This window comes from Geotrypetes seraphini, chromosome 3, assembly GCF_902459505.1.
Source record: "Geotrypetes seraphini chromosome 3, aGeoSer1.1, whole genome shotgun sequence".
Taxonomy (NCBI): domain Eukaryota; kingdom Metazoa; phylum Chordata; class Amphibia; order Gymnophiona; family Dermophiidae; genus Geotrypetes; species Geotrypetes seraphini.
Window position 1 is genome coordinate 359,969,172 of NC_047086.1, and position 13,789 is coordinate 359,982,960.

The following is a 13,789-nucleotide window of genomic DNA, read 5'->3' on the forward strand; positions in this document are numbered from 1 at the left end:
TGTGACCCTATGGAAACTCAGCATTTCATTGTTTCTCCTCTGCCCATTAGGCCTCAGAATTGGAGAATTTCCTTCCAGATCTTCATGTGTCCAGTTAGGCCCTGTGGGAAAGTTGATATTACTACAAAGCAGGAATAGGCTAATTTGTGATCATTTTGAAAATTAAATACAGATTGGATAGTCCTACTTCTGTTTTGCCTAACCCTTTAATTGGTAGATGGTGAAACAGCTGCTTTATATAACTTGATATTGAACAAGAGTAACTGTGCCAAGTAACAGGCATTTGGAGATGCAGGTCTCCATAAAAGCCATAGAAAACGCATGTTGCTTCTGAGCAACAATTCTAAATAAATGGCTAAAGTAGGGTAGAATTAGAGAAAATACAAATGGCTGTTTTTGACACAGTATGGAGGGGACAGGGCGGGGGAAGAGTAGAAGGTAGTAAGGTTTGCAGGGCAGGTATCGGATTTTTCTCTTTCAAAAAGCTGGCAAACCTACACCTATGTATCTACCCACTTCCAAACAAGTTCTAAAACAGCACAAAGCCAGAATACTGGTGTCTTCATTAAAGAATTATCCCCTTTATCCGATACAATCATTTCTCTTAACTTCAGTAGGTTGCAATTTCTGTCTGTCTTCTGTTATTGTTCATTTTCCCTTCTAGTTCTTTGCTTCTGCAATTGCATTTCTCCTTCACCTCCTAAGAATAAGCTGAGCAATTCCTTTTCTGTATTCAAGTTGTCGCTATCAGCTCGCCTCTGGCATGGATCAGCAGCATTTCTCTAAATCAAGGTTTCAAGTTTTATTAAAATTAGATATACCGCTTACCAGGCTTCTAAGCGGTCTACAAGTTTAAAACAATGAATTAGGGTGACAGACACTATTATGAACAGATGTACTGGAGCGATAGGGACAAGGGGAAAGAAATACATATCAAATAGGAAAAAGAGCCATTTAGGGGTTATATGAAGGGGAGTGGATCCTATCTGTAAGCAGAAGCTGGGTAAAAAGCTGAAGCTGAGAAAAGGAAAATATGTTAAAGATTAAAAGCTTCTTTTGAATTAAAACATTTTTAATTTGCCCTTGAAACGTTCTAATACGGTTTCTTCCCAGAGTTTGGGAGGGCATTACATTCCAAAGTGAAGGGGCTTTGAAGAAAAAGATTGTTGGTCCTGTTGTGCTAAGGGTGCAGATTGATGGCATATTTAGGAGGTTTTGGGAGTGTGATCTGAGTGCTCCAGAAGGAGTGTAAGGAATTAAGACGCTGTTCAAGAATTCTGGTTGGTTGGTGTTGCGTGTTTTGAATGTTGAGAGCAACATTTTGTAAGTTATTCTGTGAGAAATTGGGAGCCAGTGTAACCTCCAAACAAATCATTTAGCTTCAGGAGAAATGGTCACTTTCTTAAACCCCCCAAAGTTCATCAATATGTCGTCCCCTAGAAAACAGTCTTGGCTTCAAGAGACAAGACTATCCCTGCTGTATTCCAGCCCCAACTTTGGTCATATGGTCATTCTTTTTGTGTTCCCTCCTTCACAGCAGCCCAAGAGGCCGTGGGGCTTTCTAGAAGGGACAAGTTAATTTAATCATGTATGTTTAATGAGAATAAATAATGGGCAGACTGGATGAACCATTTAGGTCTTTATCTGCCATCATTTACTATGTTATGTATGTTACCCTAACAGTGTTTGGGATCCACCCTCTCTTTCCTTCTTTTCCTCTTAAGTTGACAGTTCCTTCAGCAACCTATAATATCCATAATTTTCCCCTCTGATGCTTTCCCAGTGAAAACCAACAGAAAAATACAGCCCTGAGCTTTTAGTCCCTAGCCTAAAGAGCTGGGGTAGCCTGCACCTTTGCGGTGTTACTTGCACACTGGCCCACCTGCAGCTACCTCAGGAAAATAGAGCACACTGTTCTGAGCTTCACACCAAAAAGTAATCGAATAGCATTCAAGGGCTTATCTGTATTTCCATACTCTCTTCATTGCCTTTTCACCCTTGTTTACCAGCTTTGGCTATATCCATGGAATCGGGGCCCTCTGTCTCCATAGGCTGGGCCTCTTCCTCTAACTCAGACATGGGCAACTCTGGTCCTCGAGGGCCAGAATCCAATCGGGTTGTCAGGATTTCCCAAATGTATATGCATGAGATCTATTTGCATGCACTGCTATCAATGCATATTCATTGGGGAAATCCTGAAAACCCTATTGGATTCCGGCCTTTGAGGACTGGAGTTGCCCATGTCTGCTCTAACCCCTCCCCCCCCCCCACCGTCCCTTTCTTTCAGCTTCCTTTCCATAGCTGCTGGAGTCCTCCAACCCCTCTCTGGGGCCACTCCCTCCTTTTGATGGGCAGCTAGAGGCTTACGGAATCTGAAAACCCCTTTCTTCATGTGTGCTCCCCGTTTCCTGTGGAGCTTATTCTCTACCTCCCCACAAACTGAAACACGCATGTATACTGCTGCATATATAATTTTATTATTTTCCACTCTGTATTATAGTTCCCTGTCATCCCTTCCCCCCATGCAGTTGTACATATTTAGGGAAAGGGCTCCATCCAATTATCAAAATAATTCTGTGCAGTTTGTTGCTGATACAATTGCACGAGTGTACAAGAGCGGTAAATATCATTGCTAAAACTTGAATTCTGTTGTATTTTCTAACTGCATGGGATATGCAGCTGTTCTATATTTGATACTGGAAATTGTATTCCATGTTCTGTATATTTTCCCATGCTCTTTGAAATGTGCTTGCTTTTACACAGGTTAAATTAATACCTGATGCAGAACTAAAGCTGTTAGTTTGCCTTGCTTCAAATGGAGCACAACTGAATTGAATATTACAATTAAATATTATATGAAAAGGATGTAGTAATTTAGAATTATTAATAATCTTTTGTGTAAGACTACTAAAGAAAATATTTATATAGTACTTTATACACAGAACATGCCCAGGAGTATAATACGCACACATATAGGGCCAGATTCTGTAAATAGCGCCTAAATCGGCACCTGCTTTGGGTCAGTCATGCTTAGATGCCATTAAAAGAATCATGGCTAATCACGCCTACCAAAAACCGTAGGCATCTGCAATATAGGTCAGGGTTTTACTGGCCTTCATTGCAGACATCTAAGTTTTATAGTGAATCGTGTCTAAAGGTGCCTAAGTCCCACTTTGCCCTTAACCACACCCACTTAGGCATAAGGAATTGTTAGGTATCCTGTAGATGCAAGTCCAGCACATACACTATAGATGCCTCCTGACACCAATTTTTTAATTAGTTTTTAATCAACACGGTCAGTGCATTGATTAAAGCCATTTAAAACAATTAAGTTAGGCAGCAGTAGGGCAACTAATGATTCCGTTTGTAGAAAATGGCCCATAGTATGAATGAATTATAAGTCTGTGTAAAAATAACTGGTATAACGCACAGAAGGTGTGCATGATTTATAAAAATGCACATAACATAACATGCATTTAATACACAAGAAAAGAGCCTAGTCTCTCTTTAACTTTTAGATTTTATTAATAAATGTTTTTCAGTGCATGCTCTTAGTAAAGTCTAGTTTATATGCTCCAGCCCATACATATTAAGTTGTTCTTAATCCTGATTGCTGCATATTAAATAATCTGAATAATATTACAAAGTGTCTGAAAAGCTTATTTTTGTCACACTATTTTTGTTTCATGGGTATTTTAACTTCCTTAACATATGTAATCTGTATATAAAACTTCAATATTTTGGTTTCTTAGGCTATGACTTGAAACAGATTAGCAGATAGAGGAGTGCAGTTGGTTAAGTTGTTACACCAACCATTATTGACGTTAACTGGCACAATTAGGATTTGTGAACATACTATTAATTAATTCTATAGCAATACCAGATGCATGCAGTGCTGCACAGAGTCACAAAGAAGAAAAAACAGTCCATGCTCGAAAGAGCTTACAATCTAAACAGCCAAGACAGACAACAAGATGTCATGGATACAGTTAAAGGGAACAGTTAATCAGCTGGCTGGGTTGGAGGGCAGAAGTGTAGGGTTAAGAATTGAAGGCTTTATCAAAAGGTGGGTTTTCAGTTTGCTTTTAAACAAGGGAAGGGAAGGGGCTTGACGGACAAATTCAGGTAATTTATTCCAGGCATAGGGGGCAGCTAGATGAAAAGAATTGGCAGTGCAGGACATGGGTAAAGCTAAGAGCGACTTATCTGAGGATCAGAATTCTTTGGGAGGTGTATAAGGAGAGAGAAGCAAGGAGAGATATTGAGGGGCAGCAGAATGAGCACATTTGTAGGTCAGCAATAAAAACTTGAACTGTATGCGATGACAGAAAGGGAGCCAGTGAAGTGACTTAAGGAGAGGATGACATGAGCGTAGCGAGGTTGGTAGAAGTTGAGTCGTGCAGCGGAGTTTTGAACAGATTGCAAGGGGGAGAGGTGACACTGTGGGATACATACCAGTTAGAAGTAGATTGCAGTAATCTAAGTGTGAGGTTACAAGAGCTTGGACAAGGGTCTGGGTAGTGTGCTCAGAGAGGAAAGGGCAAATTTTGGTGATATTGAAGAGAGAGGCGATAGGTCTTAGAAACTTGTTGCATGTGTGTAGAAAATGAGAGGTTGGAATCGATGACTACTCCAAGGTGGAGAGCAGAGGAGACTGGAACAATAACAGTATTATTTACCGATATGGAGAAAGGAGGAGGGACAGAGGGATTTGGAGGAAAGAGGAGCAGCTCAGTCTTAAACATATTTAGTTTCAGATGACGGCAGGACATCCAAGCAGCAATGTCAGCCAAACAAGCAGAGACTTTTTGTTGGACTTTAGGTGAAATTTCAGATGTAGAGAGGTAGATCTGGGAGTCATCAGCATATAGGTGATAACTGGAAGCCATGGGAGGAGATCAGGGCACTGAGGGAAGAGGTGTAGAGAGAAGAGGTCCTAAGACAGAACCCTGGGGTACACTAACCACTAGCAAGGTAGCAACAGAAGAGGACCCACTAACATATACACTAAAGGTGCGTTGGGAGAGGTAGGAAGCAAAGCATGAGAGGACAGATTCACAGAATCCAAACGAGGACAGCTTGTCAAGGAGTAAGCTGTGATTAACAGTATCAAAGGCAGCAGACAGGTCAAAAAGGATGAGGAATAGAGTAAAGGCCCTTAGATCTGGCCATGAACAAGTCACTGCAGACCTTAGTGAGGGCAGTCTCTGTGGACTGTTGGGGGCGAAAACCAGATTGTAGAGGATCGAGAATCTGTCTAATTAAAAGAAGTCCATGCAGCGGCGGAGAACAGCACACTCAAGTATCTTGGATAGGAACATAAGGGAGACATGGCGATATTTGGATGGGCAGGAGGGGTCCAGCAAGTGTTTTTTGAGAAGCAGCTTAACCATCTAGTTGCATGCTTAACTCGGTATGCATCTTCAAAAGGGGCATGGCCATGGGTGGAGCATGGGTTGTTGGAGCATTCTGAAAATATAGCACACTCGGTCAGTGCTATATTTAACCAGGTTTCAGTAGGAGTAAGTCTGGCACCCATGGTGAGGCATAAGATCTGCACTTAAGTGCTATTCTGTTAAAGGCACATGCTTTTTTACAGAACAGTGCTTTAATGGCCTTTAATGCAGTCTGGAATCTGGAGTGGGTTGGGACTGAGTGAAATCTAAACAGAAATGTAAGAATTACTGGTCTGGTTGATCTGCTTCCTTTGATCTCTTAAAAGATATTCTCTGCAAACCTTATGTACTGGGCAGTGTTTCAGAAATGTGCATGGAAAACAGCAATGTTTATAACGAGGAAGTTATGGTTGGAGTATGACAGTTCCCTGCCTGCACCACATTGCAGGCTGTTGGTGCCTTTCTATCCTGCCACAGTTGTATTTAGTTTTTGGAATTTATTATCTTTCTGAAGATATTTACCCAATGGAAACAGCTTGCATTGTGTTAATAGCATAACAGTGAATGAAGTAAGCATGAAAGTAGGCAAATTAAATCTTATTAATAGCAATGACATGATACAGTAGCGGAAGCATATGTATTAAAACAGCACAGTAGAACACAGATGTTGGCAGATTACAAATTATATACCATAATAGGCAGCATTCAAAATATTTATATAACTTAAAATTGTCATCAAAATACAACTAAAACACCTGGAAGGCAACACATGATAACATTCAAATAACATGGACATGATTCTCACAATGTCAACACAACACAAATGAAACATCTTAATAGGCAGCTGGGGGAGAGGCAAGTGCAATTTAGCTATATAGACACAAGCTGGTTAGGACAACGCCATTGGGATAAACAGATGGAGCAGATTGGAAGTACCTTTGAATAAAGTATTTCCAACTATTCTTAGTTAGAAGACATGTGACAAGCTAGTCCAAATTTGGAGTGGATAGCCATCACTGCTGGCATTAAAGATTTGGAAGAACCAGTCTTTCACTTCCTGAACTGGAGATAGGCATGGCCCTTCCGGAAATGATTTGCAGAATGGGGGACAACTACTGATTTCCTCTCTCCGTGTAACAGGATAAGCTGGGACTGGTTTTCAGCCCAGTGATTGTAGCAGGTGCTAAACTCAGGCCTGAGCCACCACAAATTCACTTCCTTAAGAATGCTGAGGAGAGGCACAAGGAGAGAGAGCGGGAACTCTGTGCTCAGGTCAGCTACCACTTATCTCTGGGGTTCATAGAATGAAATCTTGCTACTCTGAGATTCTGCCAAGTAAGTGCGACCTGGATTTGCTACTGTTTCAAGTTTATTTAAAATATTTGATATGATCGCAATATCCAAATCCAATGCGATTTACAAAGAATTTAAAAAAAATAAAAACTCAAACAGGACACTATAAATAATTATAACATAAAGATGCAGTTGAGGGGTTTTTTTTGTTTTTTTTTAAATTGAAGTATAAATTCCAAAATAAATGAAAAAGGATGGGTAAAGAGACAAAAGGTTAGGGAGTGTTACCCACTTAATTTCTACTTAACAGTGTTCCTTGTCCAGATATATTACAAAATGAGATCATGTGATTTTAATTGGGTCAGTTAAAGGCGTCCTTAAACAGCCAACTTTTTAGTAGGCCTTTGAATTTGTTAAGTAATTGTTCTTCTCTTATGTTGTAAGGAAGCTAAATGGACCACTGTAATATACTTTTTACACATTAGGGTAGGTTATTATTTAACTCTTTTGTAATTTATCATGCTTTTTCATATGACTTTTCCCAGGAGATGTGGATAACTGTAGGGAGGTAGCTTTATAAATAAGGTCTTTTGATTTAGGCCTAACTGATAAACACTAATAAAACATTCCTTGATGCAATAAATAAGTGTGGGATAAATACTAGAAAAACTTTAATTCCCCTATTTCCTCAACCCTCCCCTGGCTTGTCTTGTATTCTCCAAGTTTTTGAACCTTTTCAACATAGATGAGTCCTAAGTGACACAAACGTGCATCTTTGATGCCACTGGAAAAGTTACCTAGCACTATTGTCTGTGGCTCAAAATCATTACAACATCAATTTTTGTACCTTCAAATAAATAAATGGAAATAAAATAGAACAAAAAGAGAAAATTAAAATTATACCTTTTTCTTCATTTGACTAAATACATTTTTATTAGCTTTTGAAGGCAACCACACCATTGTATCTTTTTATTAATCTCTAATTAGCTGCAAAATAAAATAGTTGGGTATAAATTGTAAATTTAGATAAGAATAGAAGTCCTACTCACAGAGACTTGGGACCTGTTCTGTGCTGCACCCACCCATGCAGAGACATAGGAGCCAACCTTTTACAATGATTGGGAGTGCTAAACCTAATGAAAATTACTCTAGCGCAAGGCCCAGTCAAGTAGTTAGCTCAATATTGGGAGAACTCAAGCACCCACAGAGTTCCTATGTGCAAAAGGTCCCACGTTGATTTTTGGGTCTGAGATATCTGTTCCCTGAAGTTAGCTGGGGCTTGGAGGTAGTGCGGTGGGAAGGGCATGTGTTTATTATCTGGTAGTAATGGCTGGAATTAGGGCCCATGTGTTTTAAAATATTCTTTTCAGAGACTTAGAACCATCCAGAGAGCTTTACTATCATGAAACATGTAGGTAGTATTATCCAGTAATTCCGGATCCACTGCATTTTGATTTGTAATAACTGAATACATATATAAAACATGGGTTTGAACAAGAAAATGAAGAAAGTGTTACTTAAGATGTAGAACAGCATCTCATTTGGAACTGGAGAATCTTTTTTTTTTTTTAATAAAGTAACTTACTGCTTCAGAATTTCTTATGCAATAATAACTAGCAGGGAGGGCAGTTAATACCCTGATAATTAGCCAAGCAATTGATAACAGGAATATCTACTGTATTATAACTATTGTAACTTCTAAAACTGTTATGTGCTTTTTGTTTACTTGTAAGGCTCTTATAAAGGCATATTTGAAATCAGAATCCAAAGGTCTTAGCCCTCTATCCTAGGCCATGGTCATGAACCCCTTCTGTTATGTGGATTGGCAAATTGGAGTGAATTTATTTATTTATTTGTTTTGTTTTCTAAATGGGGAAAACTTAGGACAGGGAAGTGGCTTCCTTTAAAATGAGGTTTATAGCAATACTGTATGTGTTTTGAAATGTTACATAATACACAGATGGTTTAAAGCTAGCTTTGATCTTTTAAGCATGTTTAGAGATAAAAGCACTGTGTACAAAATTCAGTGTATTGCTACTACATACATACCTAAGAATTTATCTAAGGGCTTTTTTCTTCATTTACAGTAAATGCTTTCAAAATTCAGCATAATAAATGTAAGTGTATGTAATCAAGTTAACATTTTTCCAAGATCAAGTTGCCTTACCTGTTATGATATCCTGCCCACAGTTTAAGGAAAGCATATCCGTGATTTCATGCACCTCAATATGGTATAAAACTGCTTGTATATACAGTACAACCTTGGATTGCAAGTAACTTGGTTTACAAAACATTTTGTTAAATTTTAACTTGATATACAAGCAAGGTCTTGCAATACAAGTACATACAATATACACACATCACAACTGAGCCGATGGTTCTTCTCTCTGGCACTGCAGGAGTGTTGTGACTATTCTAAATGAGCGATGTCTTGCGATACAAGCACATATAGTATTTTGTATTAAAGTTTTTGGGTTGTGGAACAAATTGTCTAAGTTTCCATTATTTCTTATGGGGAAATTCACTTTGATATGAGTGTTTTGGATTGCAAGCATAGTTTCAGAACGAATTATGCTCACAAACCAAGGTTTTACTGTATCTTCAAATTATTTCTTTCTGTAATATTGTCCAATACCAGAAACAAAGAATTCTTGGGTAGGGGAAGGGGGAATAGTGGGACTCATGACCTTTTGCATAAAATAAACCGTGATTTTTCTCTTTTTAGCTAAGGGTTTTCTGGGTGGACTCTGCTGGTGATTATTTACTTATCTGCAAGGGCTGTATAGTAGAAAAGAAATGTATATTGAATCATTGGCTTCAAGAGTTCCCATCCCACCCACCATTTGGTATTGGTGCAACAAATTCCATCTTTTGATGGTATGGGAATCCTTGTCAACTCAGTTTTCTCATCCTCGTAGTAAGCTCTTGTCCATTTGGACATCTTATTTGGATACTTTACCACCCTCTGATTAAAAGCCAAGTATTCAACCAGCTGTGGCAGCCAGTAGTACCTGCACTGCCAGTGGATTAAGGGTGGGGCAGGGATGGAGGGGGGGTTTGGCCGAGTCTGGGTATAAGAACCCAACCTGGACTCTGACTGTCTCCACCTGTTCTGGTGATTTGCTGGTCTGTGCCCTGTATCTTGCATTCTGAAAATGTTGTATCTGATGTTTTGTTGGTTATACTTTGTCGTTAAATAAACTGCTTTGCAAAAATAAATAAACCCTGATTTAACTCAGACTTGAAGCGTAACTTTTTTTTTTTTTGAGGGGGGGGGTTAATGTTGATTAAATTGATAACATCCCTCTCCAGTCATTGCAGTTCAGCACAATGGGGGAAATTCTATAAATGACACCTTACTGGTGCCTAAGTTGAAAGAGAAACGCCATGTCAAATGGTACTTAATATTTCAAGGCGCCTAAACAAACGGCCTCCGGAGGCACCTACTGGCGCCTACGGCCACTGTAGACATGGCTAATGCTGGAAGTGGTGTTAAGGTGTCGGTAGGTGCCTCCAGAGGCGTGATTCACGGCAAAGGTAGGCACCGGTAATGTAGGCCTGGAAAAGCCTGGCCTAGATTTCCAGCACCTGCCTTTGCCAGAAGCGCAATTTTCTAAATGGCGCCGTCATGTGATTGGCATATGATTGGTGGCCGCTTTTAAGGGGGCCACCAACGATGGCGCCATTTAGAGAATTTAAGAAAAGGTCAATATTCAAAGTGATGTAAGTGGCCAGAATCAGCTCCTGGCCATTTAAATTGCTTGTATGGGACGAGTTGGCCATATTTAGCAGCACTAACCATTTGAAAACGTCTGGTTAGCACCCAAGCCAAAACGGACTATCGCAGGGGGGGGGGAGGGGAAAGCATTGCAGAGATGGAGTCAGCACCCTGCAGGTGCTCCTTTTGTTGAAATGCATGTGATTCAGGGGCAGCTTGGTTTCTTTTTTAGGAGACACTCAAATCCTGCATGCATTTGCGAAGCTGGAGATGAGAGGAATTGTCCTATATGACAGCAACCCCCAACTCAAAATGAGAAAAGAGCCCTAAGCGGGAGAGAGAACAAACACAAGTTCACCTATTTGGTATTTGTACAGTTTTTTTTGTTGTATAACAACTCTTGAAAAGCAGTCCAACCTGCTAGATCTCTTCATATTTTGAGGTTTGTTTTATCAGAACAAAATAACAATACATACTAAGTGCAGGGCCAATTTTTCTATGTTGAAAATTAATTACAGTAAATTCTGTTATCTAGCACCCATGGGGATTGGTGGAAGCTGGATAACTGTAGTTTCTGGTTGCTTAAGAGTTACTGTAAAAAGTTTTGTCTCCCCATCCCCATTTGTAGGTCCAGCATCTGTTCTTCCCTTCTTTCTGGGTCACTTTCTCCACAATCCCCCTCCCAACTTATGGGTCCAGTATCCATCCATCTCCCCTCCTCATCACCCTGCAGGACCAGAATCCATGTCCCTTCCTACCCCCCTCCTTTTGGTCCACCTCCCCGCCCCCAAGTCTGCCCCCTTACAGCCACAAATCTCCCTCCCTCTAATCCTGAAGCAGCAAAGCTGGTCCTGCCAACCCCTCCCCCTTCCTCCCTCCCTCACCTGAAGCAGTAGCGGCAGCGCTGCAAACAGGATGCTTCCAACAATATGCAGCAGGGCCTTTCCTCTGCCACATAGGGCACGGTTCTTAGACCTAAGGGCTGCCGCGCAAGCGGACTGCTGGGCACAATGGATCATTGGTCTGACCCAGCGGCGGCAATTCTTATGCTCTTAGAAGTGACACCGCAGCAGGAAGGCTCTGCAGGGGCTGTTTACAGCGCTTCCTCTGCTCACCGATTGCCACTACTGCTTTGGGTAAATGAAGGAGAGAGGGATGGGGTTAGCGGGGCCAGCTCTGCTGTTTTTAACCCTTTCAGGACCAAGGGACATATTTGTCCCATAACTTTAAAATCCTATAAATTTTGATTGGGATAGTCTACAGTTCTAAATTTGATATGTACGGATTCCATATGATACTGCCTTTATGTAAACAAACTGGTTCCGACATTCATTCATTAGCGTCGTTGCCAGATTGACGAGAAGATTCACTTGCCACACTGTCCATAAGCCAGAAGTTTGATTTTTTTAAAAAAAAATAATGATATTTCACAAAAAAAATCAATTTTTTGGCATCTGCAAGCCCTTTTTACCATAAAAATGTCGTCAAAACCACAAAAATTGGCCTACGATCCTTATGGTCCTGAAAGGGTTAAGGGTTGTGTGTCTTTTGGTAATGATAATAACTGAACTCGCCCAGATTGCCCTGCTCAAAAATGTACATACCCTTGAATGTTTGGGCTGATAATATACTAACAACAACACATTGCAGTCTATTTGCAATAGTGTTTCTCAACTCGGTCCTGGAGTACCCTCTTGCTAATCAGGTTTACAGGATATCCACAATGAATATGCATGAAATAAGTCTACATATAATGGAGGCAGTGTATGCGAATTGTTTATGCAAGGACCCAGTTGAGAAACATTGTTCTACAATACAAGTAGAAATACCACTTCGGCAGTAGGTGCAGTGGTAATAAAGATAGGCATAAGGCTTGATGTCCAAACCATCACAGTTGCCATTCAGGAAAAGCCTGTCAAAAATCTATGCCTTTAATTTCATATAAAAGGTGGTAAAACTAATAATCTGTATTTGTGATTCTGCTGCAGTGACAAACTGGGGCGGTCACATCCTAGTCTGGCGTAACTAAGCTGGAGAGAACAGCTGTAGTAAAGAGGAGAAATGAAATTGGGATCGAGAAGCAGCGAAATAAATGGAAGAAAACTGAAAAGAGATCAACGGGAGGGAAGAGCTGAAGACAGGAGCAAAGAAGAACAGGAAAGCCACAAAAGAGCTAAGAGGAGACCAAGAAAAGCACACAATTTGTCCCCGTGTCATTCTCTAGTCTGCAGTACAGAATGGCATGGTGACAGCATTCATTACCATTCCCGACCCCATGGATAACTGCGGGAAACCAGCCCGTGTAATTCTTTAGTGTCTAGCTCAACCACAGTCCATCTACACCAGAATTCTTCAATGCAAGGCTTGAGGGTCAGTGGTTGGGCCCATTCGTACTCTGATTCTTCCCTCTCTCCTTAAAGAATGACAGGGGAATGGTTTCCTGCAGCGAGGGGACCGGTGATGAATTCTGTCACAGTGTCATTCTTGAGTCTGCACTACTGCCTTCACTATGGTTATTTGTCTGAGGCAGGAAAGGGCTATGGTAAGGAGGGGTGTGGGGGCTGAGTATGGACAGTAACAAGGGGTGGGTTTTTCTTTTCCAAAAAATTGGAAATTCTATCGGTACCATTATCCAATACATGGCCTAAGATGGGGAACCTATGCGAGTGCTTTGGCAGTTCAGTTCTTTAGGACAAGACTTTACCGAGCTGAAACGGTTACTGAAAAGAAATGATCTGACATTTCCAAAGGCCTCTTCTTGATTCTATGCTGACCCCTGGAGCTGTTAGGCTCTGCTTCCCACAGTAGGATTGATGAGGCTTCACTCAATCGCAACATATTTCAGTTCTTTGAATTTTGTCATTCTAAGCCTGTGAGGCAATGAAAGCCTGCTGGTGATATAATATTTATGTTTATTAAAAACTGTATATACCACATAACAGCCTAAAAGGATCCAAGCGGTTTGCAATGCATAAATCATAAATCGCATTCATTAAGAAAAGAACTCTATTAAAAATAGAAAATGAAAGATTAGCCCCCCCCCCCTTCTATTAAACTGCGGTCGCAGTTTTCTAGTGCAGAGAGCCGCCCTGAATGGCCCACGCTGCTCCCGCCACTCATAGAAATTCTATGAGCATCGGGAGCAGCGCGGGCCATTCAGCGCGGTTCCCCGCACTAGAAAACTGCTAGCGCAGTTTAATAGAAGAGGCCCTAAGAACAGAAGTTTAATTTAAAAAAAATTTTTGTTTCTTCATAAATATTATAACAAACTACATCTCAATAAGAATCATTCTAACGGCAAAACAATAAAACATTCAAATCTCAATGAACCATAATTTATACATACAGCTAAAAAAAAATTTTTTTTAATCGTTATTAATTT